The sequence below is a fragment of the Stegodyphus dumicola genome, chromosome 3, assembly GCF_044657685.1.
Source record: "Stegodyphus dumicola isolate Sdum_Otavi_A_Nest chromosome 3, ASM4465768v1".
NCBI lineage: Eukaryota > Metazoa > Arthropoda > Arachnida > Araneae > Eresidae > Stegodyphus > Stegodyphus dumicola.
This window is the reverse complement of record NC_140770.1, coordinates 240,462,864-240,476,447: the sequence shown is the minus strand read 5'-3', so window position 1 is coordinate 240,476,447 and position 13,584 is coordinate 240,462,864. Positions and strand designations below refer to the sequence as shown.

General features: G+C 33.0%; 2 protein-coding genes across 4 annotated transcripts in view; one reads left to right on the top strand and one right to left on the bottom strand.

The window, feature by feature from the left end:
* Nucleotides 1-5,761, bottom strand: part of LOC118182295 (innexin shaking-B-like) — a 43,362-nt gene extending 37,601 nt beyond the window's left edge. The window contains exon 1 of the mRNA XM_035351627.2: nucleotides 5,568-5,761. The gene's annotated coding sequence lies outside the window, so the exon portion shown is untranslated. The remainder of the gene's footprint in view (nucleotides 1-5,567) is intronic.
* The window catches only part of LOC118182294 (innexin shaking-B-like), a 220,116-nt gene that overhangs the window by 196,312 nt on the left and 10,220 nt on the right, over nucleotides 1-13,584 (top strand). Inside the window, exon 1 of one of the 3 annotated variants that reach the window (XM_035351622.2) lies at nucleotides 5,822-11,774. The exons of the other annotated variants lie outside the window; for them this stretch is intronic. The gene's annotated coding sequence lies outside the window, so the exon portion shown is untranslated. Of the gene's footprint in view, nucleotides 1-5,821; nucleotides 11,775-13,584 lie in introns of those variants that run through there. 3 annotated transcript variants of the gene reach the window in all.

The window sequence follows — 13,584 nt, the reverse complement described above, 5'->3', positions numbered from 1 at the left end:
TGGTTCTGAACACCGGCGAAGGCGTTGCTCAATTTTTACATCTCCTTCTTTAAAAAAAAAAACCCTAATGTCTCTAGAGTGGCGCCCTAACTAAAGGGGTGGTGGATGATCATTTTCCACCCCCAGGATTTGGCAATTGGGCCCCCTAATCCTCGTCTTCCTTTAAAAGGGGGAGTATATAAGGTATTTCTTTCGCCTTCTTAGCACGTCTTCGTAGTGTAGCGGTCAATACGCTGGGCGCGTATTCCAGAGGTCCGTGGTTCGATTTCCGGCGAAGGCGTTGCTCATTTTTCACTTCTTCATGTTTCAAAAATAACCTAATGACTCTACAGTGGCGCCCGAACTAAAAGGTGGTGAATGACGATTTTCCACCACCAGGATTTGGAGATTGGCTCCCCTAAAACCCCATTCGCCCTTTAAAATGGAGAGTATATAAGGTATTTCTCCCGCCTTCTTAGCATGCCTTCGTAGTGCAGTGGTCAGCATACTCGACGCGAATTCGAGAGGCCCGTGGTTCAAGTCCCGGCCAGCGCACTGCTCATTTTCCATCTTTCCTGCTTCGAAATAATCTAATAGCTCTACAAAGTAAAAGATACTTGTTGTTTACTTTGGTTGTTGTAATTTAAATATATTGTTGTGTGTGTACACATTATTGACGATAGCTTGATAAAATTTATTTTACCAAAAGAAATACTTCACAGTTCTGAAACTTTCCACAGAAATACTCGTACAGTTCTTCATACTCGTGCTCCGAATTCAGCTCTGAATTAACAACTAAACTGAGAAAGTGATGCCCTCTTCGGTCTTATATAGTTTTCTCTCCAGCCGCCAAGAGATTTCTAGTACTTCTCGAAATCACTGTAAGGTATATGAAGGCTGGATATGGTTATAGTTGCATAGAGATCAATTATATTTATTTAATTATAATATATATTACAATTATACAGGGATCGGTCCAAAATGTCGCCAAATGCTCGCCGAGTTTAATGGCTTTTTGCGATTTCTCGCCAAATTTAGCGATAAAAAATAGTTGGCAAAATCTTTACCAGTTTGGCGATATCTCGCCAAATTAGCAAGGTAGCCATTTATTCGATATTAAATAGGTTTGCCCTTATATTCTTATTTTTCCGGCAGAGCATCGTTTCTCTCAAGCTTTTCATGTTATATTATCCAGAAAAATACAACAATTTCACATATAATTTCGCTAAAATTATCTATTTACGTACAAAATTCGTAACAATATTTTAATAATGTCAGTATAATGTGGTCTTAAATGAAAATTACAGTTTTCCCCCTTAAATAACTAAAATGTAATAATAATTTTTGGATATAAAAACATTAAACAACTTAAGCTTAATTCCCGAATTTAAAGAAAGGAAAAAATTTTATCCTTCATAAGCAAGGATAATTGTCCTTTATAAGTAGGTAATATAATTTATCCTTTATAAGTAAGGAATTCAGGGCTTTGATAGGAAATCCCAAAGCATTACTAGTAATCAATGTAAAGAATGCTTTCGCATAATGCGCCATAAAGCTATAAAGGTTGTAAATTATAATGAAAATACAAAAAGAAGGAAATGTATGGGTAATTCTTAAATGTAACACGCAATCGATACTATTATATAAATATGAGTTCTTGAGCTGTTTCTTTATCTTTTACAATAAATTAATTAGTATAATTAATCCTAACCGTCGTTTAAATGAACTGCTTTAAAAATCTAAATATCTGATTCTTTTTTAATATAATTTCATAGAAATCAAAGATAAACTCTTCGCGTAGCAAACAGCAGTAAATGCATATAAACGGGCTTTTTTATCTTACATGAGTCGTAACCAGCCAAAATATTTTTTTTAAATAAGATAGAAAGACAGCAAAAATAAATATTTGGTAGAAAGATAAAAATGTTTTTAGTATATAAACTCTCTAAATAGCCATTTCTTTCAAAATTGATGGTTTGGTTTGTGTAATTATGGCAAAGCGTCGAGGGCTATCTGCCCAATGGAAGGGATGCCTTCGTGAAGGACTTTCTAAGGGAAACTGGTTCGTATACACGTTACACATGGGGAAAACCACGAAAACGCCCAGGCAGCTAGAACGTTCGTGTGAGTCGAACCTCGAACCGAACTACCAGTGGTCAGCGACTTTACCGCTCGGCCGCTAGTGGGCTCTTTTTACAAACTTGAAAATTTAATATCTTCAAAATAGAGGAAATCCGATATTTCGTGCCCATTTGCAGTTTCGATTCAAACTGGTGAAAGGAAAAATAAATTCATAGCTAAAGTTATTTTAGAGGTATGAAATATTTTTACATCCCTATACTATTTAAATTAAGCAATAATTTGTAATCATTATTTTTTTATTCACTTCAGAAAATAATTTAGTCATTTTATTATTCACGTAAGGTGTGGACAAACGATTGCATTCTGATACTTAATTGAATTTCACCTAATTAAATAAATAAATGGCATTACTATCCTAAATTGTAAAAAAAAGGAATTAAGAATTTAAAAAAGTAAAAAATCTGAAAGGTTTCAAATTTTAAATTACGTCCAAAGGGGCGTTTTTTTAACATTTTGTCTGTTACCTTTGTTTATTAAATATCATGTTCTTTGCACTTAAACCATAAAATTCAGTTCAACAGCAATATCGAAAAATAGTTTTAAAATGGGCATATCTTTAGAATTCCCAATACAGGGACTCGCGCCCTTGAGATAAAAAGGGTTTTTCTGTACAGCGTTTCCGTTGGTCGCTTTGAAATCCTTGTGTTTGTTAATCAAAAACTCTTCAAAGCTTTACAAAATAGGAAATCGGTAATAAAACAAATTCCAAATTTCAAATTTGGGCTTCCAGATCCCCATATTCGGAGGAGGATTACGTTATTCAAAATTGGATGGCTCTAGGTACCGTTGTTTTATTACAATGCAAGAAACGTAAATACATTTATGCAGATTCTTCATTATTCAATTTCTTCAAATATAATACAAGACAATAATATTTGGTGGCAACAGTTTGAAAAGTGAAATGGACATTCAGATTGATTCGAAGCAAAATCGCAAAACGAAAATAATATTCTCTCAGGGACATAGCCCCTTCGGACTAAAAATTTTCTGCCTTTACAAAGAATGCACTCATTACTTCCACGTGTTCTTGTTAAAATAGTCAAACTATCGAGCCATTCATTTGAAAAATTCTGTAGTTTGTCAATTTGTCTCTTTCATCGATTAATTCTAATAGCTATGATATTTCACTCACATATTTAAAACACCTGTTAATAATGTGCTTGCATAACAGTATGTCAACTAATAATGATAAAACGAAAGAGCTTCTTTAGCTTTTCTCTAATATGAAATCTTATGCTGTGCTAAAAACTCTTTCATGATTTGTTTCAATCCTGAAAATTTCAGTGAACATTTAAATTAATATTCACTTCGAAGGAATTTTTTTCTGTTTATATAACGTTTAAAACTTATAAACCATACCGTGTAGTAAGTATACTTCTCAATATTCTTCGGACCAAATAAAATTTGAAAAATTATTTAAAAATGTCTCGCCCGTTTTCTACAAAAGAGAACCTTCCTGCTCGTTACTTTATCCTTTGAACCGTTAGGCTGATCTTACTACATTTGATTTTAGTTCAACATTACTTATTTAACTTAAGCCAGAAATGTTTGCTTGTGTAAACCGAAGCTGGGTCCTTGTTACTTCTTTATGTTCAAATAAAAGAGTCTTATACACGTTCTGTATCATAAAACTCGAAGATAATTCTTCTATAGTCTTTTTAGAGCTCGTTAGTATATGCTTCCTAAGAATACCAAACTCTATAAGGTAAGTAAAATATAGATTGTAATTATCGATAATTTATTTTTGTTTGCGTTTCATAAAAAGAAATCAAAACAGAATATATAGAATAATATAAAAAATGGAAAGTGTTTAACCGCTAGTCTAATAATAAATTAGCAATAACAGCTTAAATATGTCCTCAAAGCGTCATTATTTAGATTATTTAGGTAACAAGGATGCTGTGTTGTGTATCACGATATACTTTAGATGGCGTATAGAAACTGTTTCACAATTATAATATGTAGAACAGAAATATTTTTATGAAAGAAGTTGCATCCGAACAGAATTTCATAATTTCTTTAAAATTTAAAAAATAATGTCGCAAATGTCACGTCTTTGAGACAAAAGTGCTGCAAATATATGACGTGAGAATTCAAAAAACTGACTCAGCGTATGTTCTAGTTGGTATTAGAAGAAAATTTCGTATTGAGTTAGGGATGTTTTCACAAGGGTGTTTAAAACTGAAAATGTGCCAAAAGGAGAGTGTCTTACTAAGACTAATGCGTTGCCTCTCTTGTTCTATGTATAATATTTAAATAACAGCGTATAGGTAGCATTGCTAAAAGAAACTAACAATAAAGCCCTGTCTGCTGAAGTTAAACAATTAACTTTACGTCAACTTTATAATATTATTAATTATTATATTGATTTTGCTATATTATTAATTTAAAATAGGAAATTTAAACTAATAAAGCTTTTTTCTTACTAAAAGAAATTAGTGGTTTTTGTCTTGACTTACAAATATTTAAGCTATTATATGTTTATGGAATTAATCACTATCATGTAAAATATAGTTTCAAGAAATTAAAAATATAATAAATTTAAAAGGAAATTTTATTTGTAACATCTGATATTGTTATAATTAGTTGCAAGCTATATTTTTTACAGTAGTAGATAAAGAATTTTATTATTACGTATATTGTACGTTAGTGGGATCACAGATTTATGCTTGCAACCACAATAGCGCTCATCACTCCGTCACAGATCACAATAAATAAATTTTTGCTTCAGAATTTTAATAAAATGTTGCAGCAGTCACTTAAAAGAGAACTTTTGGCATTAACTAGCAAAATGAAATTTGCTTTGAGAAAAAGTGCTGCATTGTTTTGATTCCACTGATTTAATGCCAACTTCGATCTCAACTTAGAAGATATTATCAGCATTTTATGAAAAATACTTTCATCCCATTTTCCAAATTATAAGAATTAATAGAGGAAGGCAACGCCAAAGCTTACAAGTACTTTTTGGTTTGAAATAAATTTGTGTAGTGTAAGTTTGTTTATTTACAATTATGTATGGCTATCGTTTACGATAATTTATATTTATAAATAGCGCAAATATAAACTTCCTGTAAGGAAAGAAATGTCATTCTTCGCATTACCAGTGTTCATACATGTGCTATGCTATGTAAGCTGTATGAAAGGTTCTATTCTATATAACAATTTGAAAATAAAGATACGTGGTTATAAGATTTGAATCATTATAGTGCGAGAGATATCAAAGATATCAATACCTTTGAAATGTTATTGACAACTTTTTTAAACAAAGGAAGTCAGTTGTAAAAACAGTTCTTAACACGAATAACATAATCGCGTGCAATCAAACCTCGTAGCTGAATATGCGCTTGCAAAATTGGCATGGTGCGAAGACCTACCCTTTCTTAGTTGTCTGTATCAAATTAGGATTTGTCACAGTAAGAAATCAACTAAAGCACCCCGACACTCACCTTCTATCCTTGTTGGTGTCTTGTCATTCACAACGAACAGACTTGCATCCGTCATACCGGAAGAAAACGGATGCGAGAGTCTTGGCGAAGGTACATCAGCCCAATATACCTTTTCCTCGACATCTGTGAAAAGATCCTCTTTGGTTCATCTTTTGGGGGCAAGTGGAAAGGAACGAGAGGATGATGGGATATATTTTTAGCATTCGCTACCATGTAGCTCCCGAGCTTCTTCTCCCACCCTCGCGCTATTTTCAAGAAGGATAGGCCAAGATTGCTTGTCGGGAACTCGGTGTTCCTACAAAGTGCCGATACAGTGCTTGAAAGCGGGAATGCCAAGTGTTCGATTTGGGTGGCGTTCGGCTGCATTATTTTGCTGGAGTCTTGGCTGTGTGAATTCCATATCTCAAGAGGAATGTTGATTGCCATGTTAACTGAGACATACTGACAATGCATCAGTTTTCTGCCTTAAGACGTTTTAAATGACGTTTTATATTTAACTGTTATACTGATATTGATTTTATGTTTAAAACGTATTCTTTATTCCCTCATTTTCTAATTTCTTTCAAAACGTAGAGCATTTTGAGATCAAAACTTACAGCAGGGTCTAATTGATTTCATTCTTATGCTTGAAAAGTTATAAGAAGTTTCTAACTGAAAAGATAAGAGCTTTTGATTTTCATTAAATTGGAAAAATAAAAGTCACTGAATTCTTTTCCTAGACAGAAATATATTTAATATCTTTTAAACTGTTCTAATTTAAAATATGAAAAGGATTTCAAGAATTAGACACAGATTTTATTTGAAAATTTAAGAGGAATTAGTTAACTAGGAGTGTCGCCTATAGAATGTAAAGCTTCTGAATGAAGTATTTCACTTTAATTCTCAGTTTTAACGTAATTTTAATAACAGTTTAAAATTCTATTTAACATTCTAGTATATATACACACCGCAATTTACGATTCTGTGGCTAAAATCCACTTCCTCAATTAGTATCAATACATCTTAAATTGTGTCCTTCTTCATTGCCCCCATGGCAACCTATATTGAGCCTTGAACTTCTTAATCAATATATTTCGTCTTACCATATCCCCACTAATGGTTCTTCAATTCGCAGTATTGAAAATATTAAATCTTTTATCAGCACATCCAATCCTTTTGATCGCGCAGAATTTCATATGTACCTTCGCTTGACCATACGGATTCATATGGAACTTTCTTTGTTATGTTCCATTTATTCAGGTACCACCAAATTCGTTTGTTAAGGCCTCTTTTTCGAATATTCCCAAAGCGTTTTCATTTCTTGAGAGTAGTACCCAGTTTTCAAAGACGGAATAATCGAAAAATATAATCCATTTAGATTTTTGTTCTGAAGTAACTTACTTCTTCGTTTAACTAAACCTAATTTCAAGAATTTAGGCAATCCAAAAAACAGCAATTAGCTTCGGTGTTTCTACTCTAAGTTTCTGATCTTCAACCATTTCTGATTTTATGTTCATGAATCTAAATAAGATAAACAGAGTCACCTTTTCAGTTTTGAGTGGGTCAGTTTCCCATGAGATAGACTTAATCGTATATGAGATACACTTAATTTTGTTTTAATTTACGTCTACGTCATTTCTTTTGTTTCGCTGTTCAGAGCCAAGATATCTTGTTTTAGTGCTGCAAGCTTTTCTATTTATGAATTATACACACTCTAGATGGGAAACTTTATTAAATTGCTACTTCTGTCATTAGAGTAGTTAATTAAAATTAGCTATCATGGCAATTAGCTCTAAAAAATCGACGGGCGAAACGTACGAGATATGTACTCTTGCTGAGGAGAATGCAGAAATTAGCATATGAAAAACATATATAATTAGGTACACTAATGTTTATGTATTCTGTATTTCAAAGAAATCAGATAAAATTATTAACTTTAATAATATTCTTTTTACTTGCATTAAGTACTTTCCTAACTCCCTGATTTTACATCATTACCATAACCATAAGTATCTAAATCGTATGCTGACGAAGTTAAGTTGAAGACTACGTGAAGCGAAGAAATACGAGTGAAAACGATAATTATTTATTTTTAGACTGGCATTTTGTAACTTCATTCCTTTCGTAACCTGTATTTTCGAGAACCTTTACGTACTGACAATTTAATTTAAGCAAACTGCTGCTTTTTATAGTCATAGAATAAATATAAATAAAACGTGCAGATATATGTGCAAGAGATCCGCAGCTGTACCGTTCGGAATTCTCAGTTCATTACGTATTAATGAAATGATTAAATCGTTCATCATTTTTAATGTTTTAAAGTCTAATGAAATTGGAATAGAAAATTGTTTTGCGTCATTACCACAAAAAGTAGTAATAATGACAACATGATGCATTTACTTTAATAAACAAAGCAAATTCATTTCGCAGAATCTTAATTTCGGTTACCACCTCATAAATGATCCAGAAGACAAAGCTCTGTAACGACAGAAACACGAAAATGGCTGTCGTTTCGTGGAATTCACGATTGCTAGGTATTATGGTTTGCAGAACATGGTGATACTTCAACTGTTACAAGAAAATATTTCTTATTTCGTTTCCGTTAAGAACGGAATATTGTAATCAAAATTTGATGATGGATATCTACCAAATAATTTTCTACGAAAGCTTTTCGAAGGAAAGTAATTGAATACCGCTTCTTTAATTTGTTATTGGTTTGAGATCTTAGTTGTTGTTTTAAAATTTATCTAGCAATAATTTTAGAAGTTTCAGCAGTTGTTTTGTTAATGTGTATTAATTATGATTAAAGCAAAAAAGGTAAGTTTCTCATCGAAGTTGGGGGAGGGAGTGCACCTTAGACGAAAGCATTTCTTCCGTGAAAGAAACTGGTTGTTTTAATTGTATACAATTAATTCATGTAGTATTTGGTTATTAAGTTCATAAGCAATTTAATGCTATAAATTTTGTCGAGTATGTATAATTTCATATTCATTTCGACTAATTAAAGTTTGTAATATAAACAATAATAGTTCTTTAGATTCTTCTCTTTTCTTCCAGTTAAAAAAAAAAAAAAAAAAAAGAGAGAGAGAGAGAAGAAGAAGTAACACAGTTTGTTTAAAATTGCATGATCTTAAATTTCATGCACACAATATAAAATGAAACCGTTAAAACAAAACTTAGAAAAAGGGGGTAGCATTCAATGACAACGTGTAAAAAGGGGATTCGAATTAGTGTCTGTACCTTGAAAAAAAGGGGGGAGCTGCATAAGAGGTTTTGTCCTGAGTTCCAGTTTTATGAATTCATTGTCTCCGTTTAAATAAACAATTTTTAGTTGCATGTGACAGTTACTTTCAGCGGCTAAAGGTATATCGTAAAAACATCAGCATAAGTATTCAGTATATTACTATTACATGTGTAGAGCTCATTAGATTTATTGTTCCAAGAAAGATGCAGAAATGTGCAATGCCGTCCCTGAGATTCGAACACCGAACCTCCTGATTGTTAACCGGCTGTGCTACCTAGTTACACCATAAAGGCACATGGAAAGAAGGGAGAAAATACTTTATTACTCCCCCTTTCAAAGAGAGACTGAGGATGAGCGATCCAATCGCTAAATAATGGTAGTCACAAATTATAATCCCCTTCTTTTAAAGTTGTGGCGCCACTCGTAGAGTCATTTAGAATTTTTCAAAGCAAGGAAATCGTAGAAATCTAGAGTGCCTTCTGCCAATGGATTCGAATACTGGATCTCCCGATTGTTAGTCGGACGTACTATCCAGTTACATCACAAAGCCACATTACAAAACCTTATACCTACGTATTTCATCTGAGCATTACAAAACAGCAAAAGTTGATTGAGATGGATTGCAGAATTGTAATAGTTTATTGGATCCTTGGATGTTACGATTGTTGGGAGTTTAGGTAACACTTTTTTTATAATGTAAAGTTTAATTGATTGAATCCATAATAAATATAGGAAATTGAATTCAAGTCATGAAAATAAACTTATTTCACTATTTATTTTTTTCGTAAATTTTTAATAGTCTTGTATTTATTTTTCCATAAGTATTTTGATATTCTTTGCTTTCATTGTAGTACGCACAATTTGAAGAACAAAAAAAGCTAATTATTAGATATGGCGGCTTTTCGAACTCTTCAACGTATTTTTTCAAAATTGTTTCCTCTAAGTAGGATTTCAGTTAAGCGGTATTTCGTTGAACAATGTTCAATTAAGCGTAAGCTTAATATATCGCTTAAAACAGTTACATTTGTTAAGCTTTCGAATGAAAAATTCTGAAAAATACCTTTTACATCAGACAAGCATTAATTTAGGAGCATGGACTTGAAATTCCCGTTGACAGAAATGATCAAATTCGAAATTTTGAACCTCGCAGTTTAATTTTATATAACATTTAAAATCGGTATTTTGCAATCTTCCCCGCCTAAAGAACATTTTTGTGTATTATGTAATCTCCTTGAAATATTTTGTACATGATAAGGATGAATTTATAAATTTTAACCTTTTTTCGTAAAAGGCTTGTATAAAAATTTATATTTCGTGCATTTTTATTAAATATAGTCATAATACTAAGATAATTGCGACCTGAAAGCCTCATTCTTTAAACTGAAATCATGGGCCTGTACTCAGTAAGTAGTTCAAGATATATTTAATTGTGCATACTCCTTGAAAAACCCGGGATATTAATGGTAAATCATCACTAATTTTTTCATCTTCTTTTAAGCTCGCAGGGCCTAATTACAGTCTAGGACTTTAAGGCCCAAGCTTAAAGCCGCCAAATAGCCCATTTCCAGGACCTTTTTTTTCTTTCATAGCAATAAGGAAAGTAGGTAGTGAAGGGCTCCTGAAAGAACATTATGCTAGAGGCTTACCGTTCTTAATTACAGTTTAGGCCCACAAGGCCCAAACTTACATCATCCAAATAGCCCATTCCCGGGATCATTTTTTTTTCCTTCATAACAATAAGGAAAGTAGGTAGAGAGGAGCTCCTGAAAGAACGTTATGCCAGAGGCATACCGTTGCTTAAATACAATTTAGACACACAAGGCTCAAGCTTAGAGCCTCCAAATAGCCTATACCCAGGATCATTTTTTTTCTTCATGGCAATAAGAAAAGTAGGTACTGAGGAGCTCCTGAAAGAATGTTATGCCAAAGGCCACGCGCTGTAGCATCGGGCCCTGGAAACTTTTTCATGCAGGTAAAATACCCTCACCTGCTGAACTTTCTTTTATACATTTTTTTCGTATTATTATTATTATTATTTCTGTTTTGTCTTTTTATAAAAAATCAGTTGCATTCATTTATTTTTTATTTCTTGGCTGATCTTTGCAAATTTCTCAGTAGGGAGCTCGTGTGAGTTTCTGTCTTGAATTTTCCCTTTCTTTCAATGAAAAGACTGGTATTTATAAAAAATGAGCTCCAGCTGTTGTCTAAGTTTTTACTTTCTGGTTTTGTACGGCAAAATTTTAAATAATTGATTTGTTTATTCATTTACGTGTTGAACAATTTTATTTAACTCATTTTTTAATTTGTTTGCCGTTTTTCCTGCTTTTTTACTCAAAATTAAAATTTTAATCTAGCAGTCCTCTTCTCGAACTATATTGGAAGGAAAATGTACAGGAATTCTGTATCAAATGGCGACTGTATTTTTCTAAAAAGTAAGAAGACGTAATTTATAATTTAATTTTTTACATTCACAGTTTCGAATATCAGATATACATCAGTTGTAACTATTTTTATCGTTAGGAACCGTTATTGCCTATCAAATAACTTATGATAAATCTAAAATCTCGTTCAACACCTAATTTCAATAAAAATATCATATATATATGCATATGCATACATATGATCTGATTAAAAATATAGAAAAAAACTCATTAAATTCAATGTGACATGTAATCCCTATACGATGAGTCTTCCATATAATTTGCTTATAATTAAATAAATGTAGTACGAACTTTCGTTGAAGATCCTGCTACAAGAATATTTTCATACTAGAAAAGAAGAATAAACACAGAGACATATGCATTTAATTATTGTTACGTCTGGATCATGAAGTCCAAATTCCAAACGGATCTTTCGCCGCAATGCAGAGGTTTCTGGATACATGAATCATAATACCGTCATTGAGATTCAGTTGGTTATCCTTTCATCAATTCCTATTCTTCAGGTGCCGGTATTGCTCTGTGGAAGGTTTTGAGTAAATCAAGGTAAGAATTTCTAAATTTGTTCGGTATTACGGATTTTTGAGAGCTGTATAATTTTCAAATATTTTTTCTTTTCATTATCCGTCGAGAAAAATGTTGTGCACTTGCTGAAGTGAGATAAATATTTGTATAGTTTCATATCTCTTCAGTGATATACTGTAAACAGCATTTCTTTTCTTATAAATGCATATTAGTTATTCATAAAGAAGTAAGAATGCGAACTATTTTGCTTAAGGAGTTTTGCAGTCTTAAGCCGTTATTAAAACGCTCAAAATCATTATTTATTAAAATATAGAAATCGATAATTTGTTAAGGAATAGCCATATTAAGTTTGGATGATTTAAATCAGATACGCCTGAAACTCAGTTAAGGTGTTTCTAACTTTACCTTGTCACCCCGTAAACGCGGATAAATATTCTGCAGTGGAAAGGAAATTAAGATGAGAATATTATTTATCGAACTAATTATGGCAGGACCATTTCCCGATAACCCGTTGTAACTTCTTTCAGCAATTAAATTGTAACTATTTACAGAAATTACAGGAAGGAACATTATCAGGTGATACGTGTAACATTATCAGGTGAAAGAATAAAATTAAAATTCTTCATGAACACACGGAAACTGTATTCTACGCACGTCGCTGTAAGATTTTATTGTTAAGATAGTTACATTTTTCATTGTGGCAGGTAATGTTTCATTTGTGCCAGAAATTTGTAAAGTGATGTAGCACAGTTCGCAAGAAACGGAATTGCAAATGTTCAGTGTAATTTGGCCGTTATTTACAAGAATGGTCACCAGATTTTGATACCTTGCACAACATCGAAAATCTTGCTATATGATGGCGAATAACTTCATTCAGTACGGCCAATATCTGCGTATTTCTTACTTCAAGCTTCTTTATAACCAAATATCACATGGTGTAAAGTCGGGAGACATCGGTGACCATTCGTGTAGAACATCTGAGGACACGGGTATCGTTAAATCCTGATAAGCAAGCAAGTGCTGGGCAGGATTTGGGCAAAGGCTTTCCATCCTGCATGAATGTTACGCTATGGAGCACTTGTTGCTTTTGAAAGTAGGAAATAACGCTGTCCCTTTAAAGCTCTTCATAACGCCCAACTCAGATAGAACCATTCGAATTGTATAGCTGTGGACTTTCTGAAGGGAAAAATAGCGTAAAATGAATTCACGCAATGAACCTGCATCCCACTCTCATCTTTGGCTCGTATAAAGGGGTTTCCATAATCGTAAATGGGTTCTGTCTTTGTGATAGAGCAGGTATGTATATCGTTAGTTCACAAGATGTTTGACAGCCAGGTCTGCATTGTTTTCCTTCTATTGAAAAACCCAATTCTGAAGATTCGTTACGCCTCTGCGAGTAGGTTGGATTTCGTACGGATACATTTTGAGGATGATCCTGATTGAACATTGTCACATAGACACATATGAAATGTGATGTACCCAGCAACTGTTGATAAAGCATTTAAGTATCTTGAGAATAAAATTTTTTCTTGTTAAAAAGCACACGAGCGGTCGAGGCGCAAAGGCGCTGAACATTGGGAGCTCAATTAGGATTCGATTCCAAGCGAACGGCTGGCTGCATGGGCTTTTTCGTGGATGCGTAACGTGGATACGAGACAGTTTCCCTTAAAAAAATCATCCATGAAGTTACCCCTTTCTTTGAGCAGGTAGCCGTAATGTGCTTTGTCGTAATCATACAACCAAATTCTCATTAAAGAAACCCATGACTTTCTGTGCTTTCTGTGAAAACCACACCAGGGTTTTGGAATTACTGTTTTCAGTTACTTTTCGA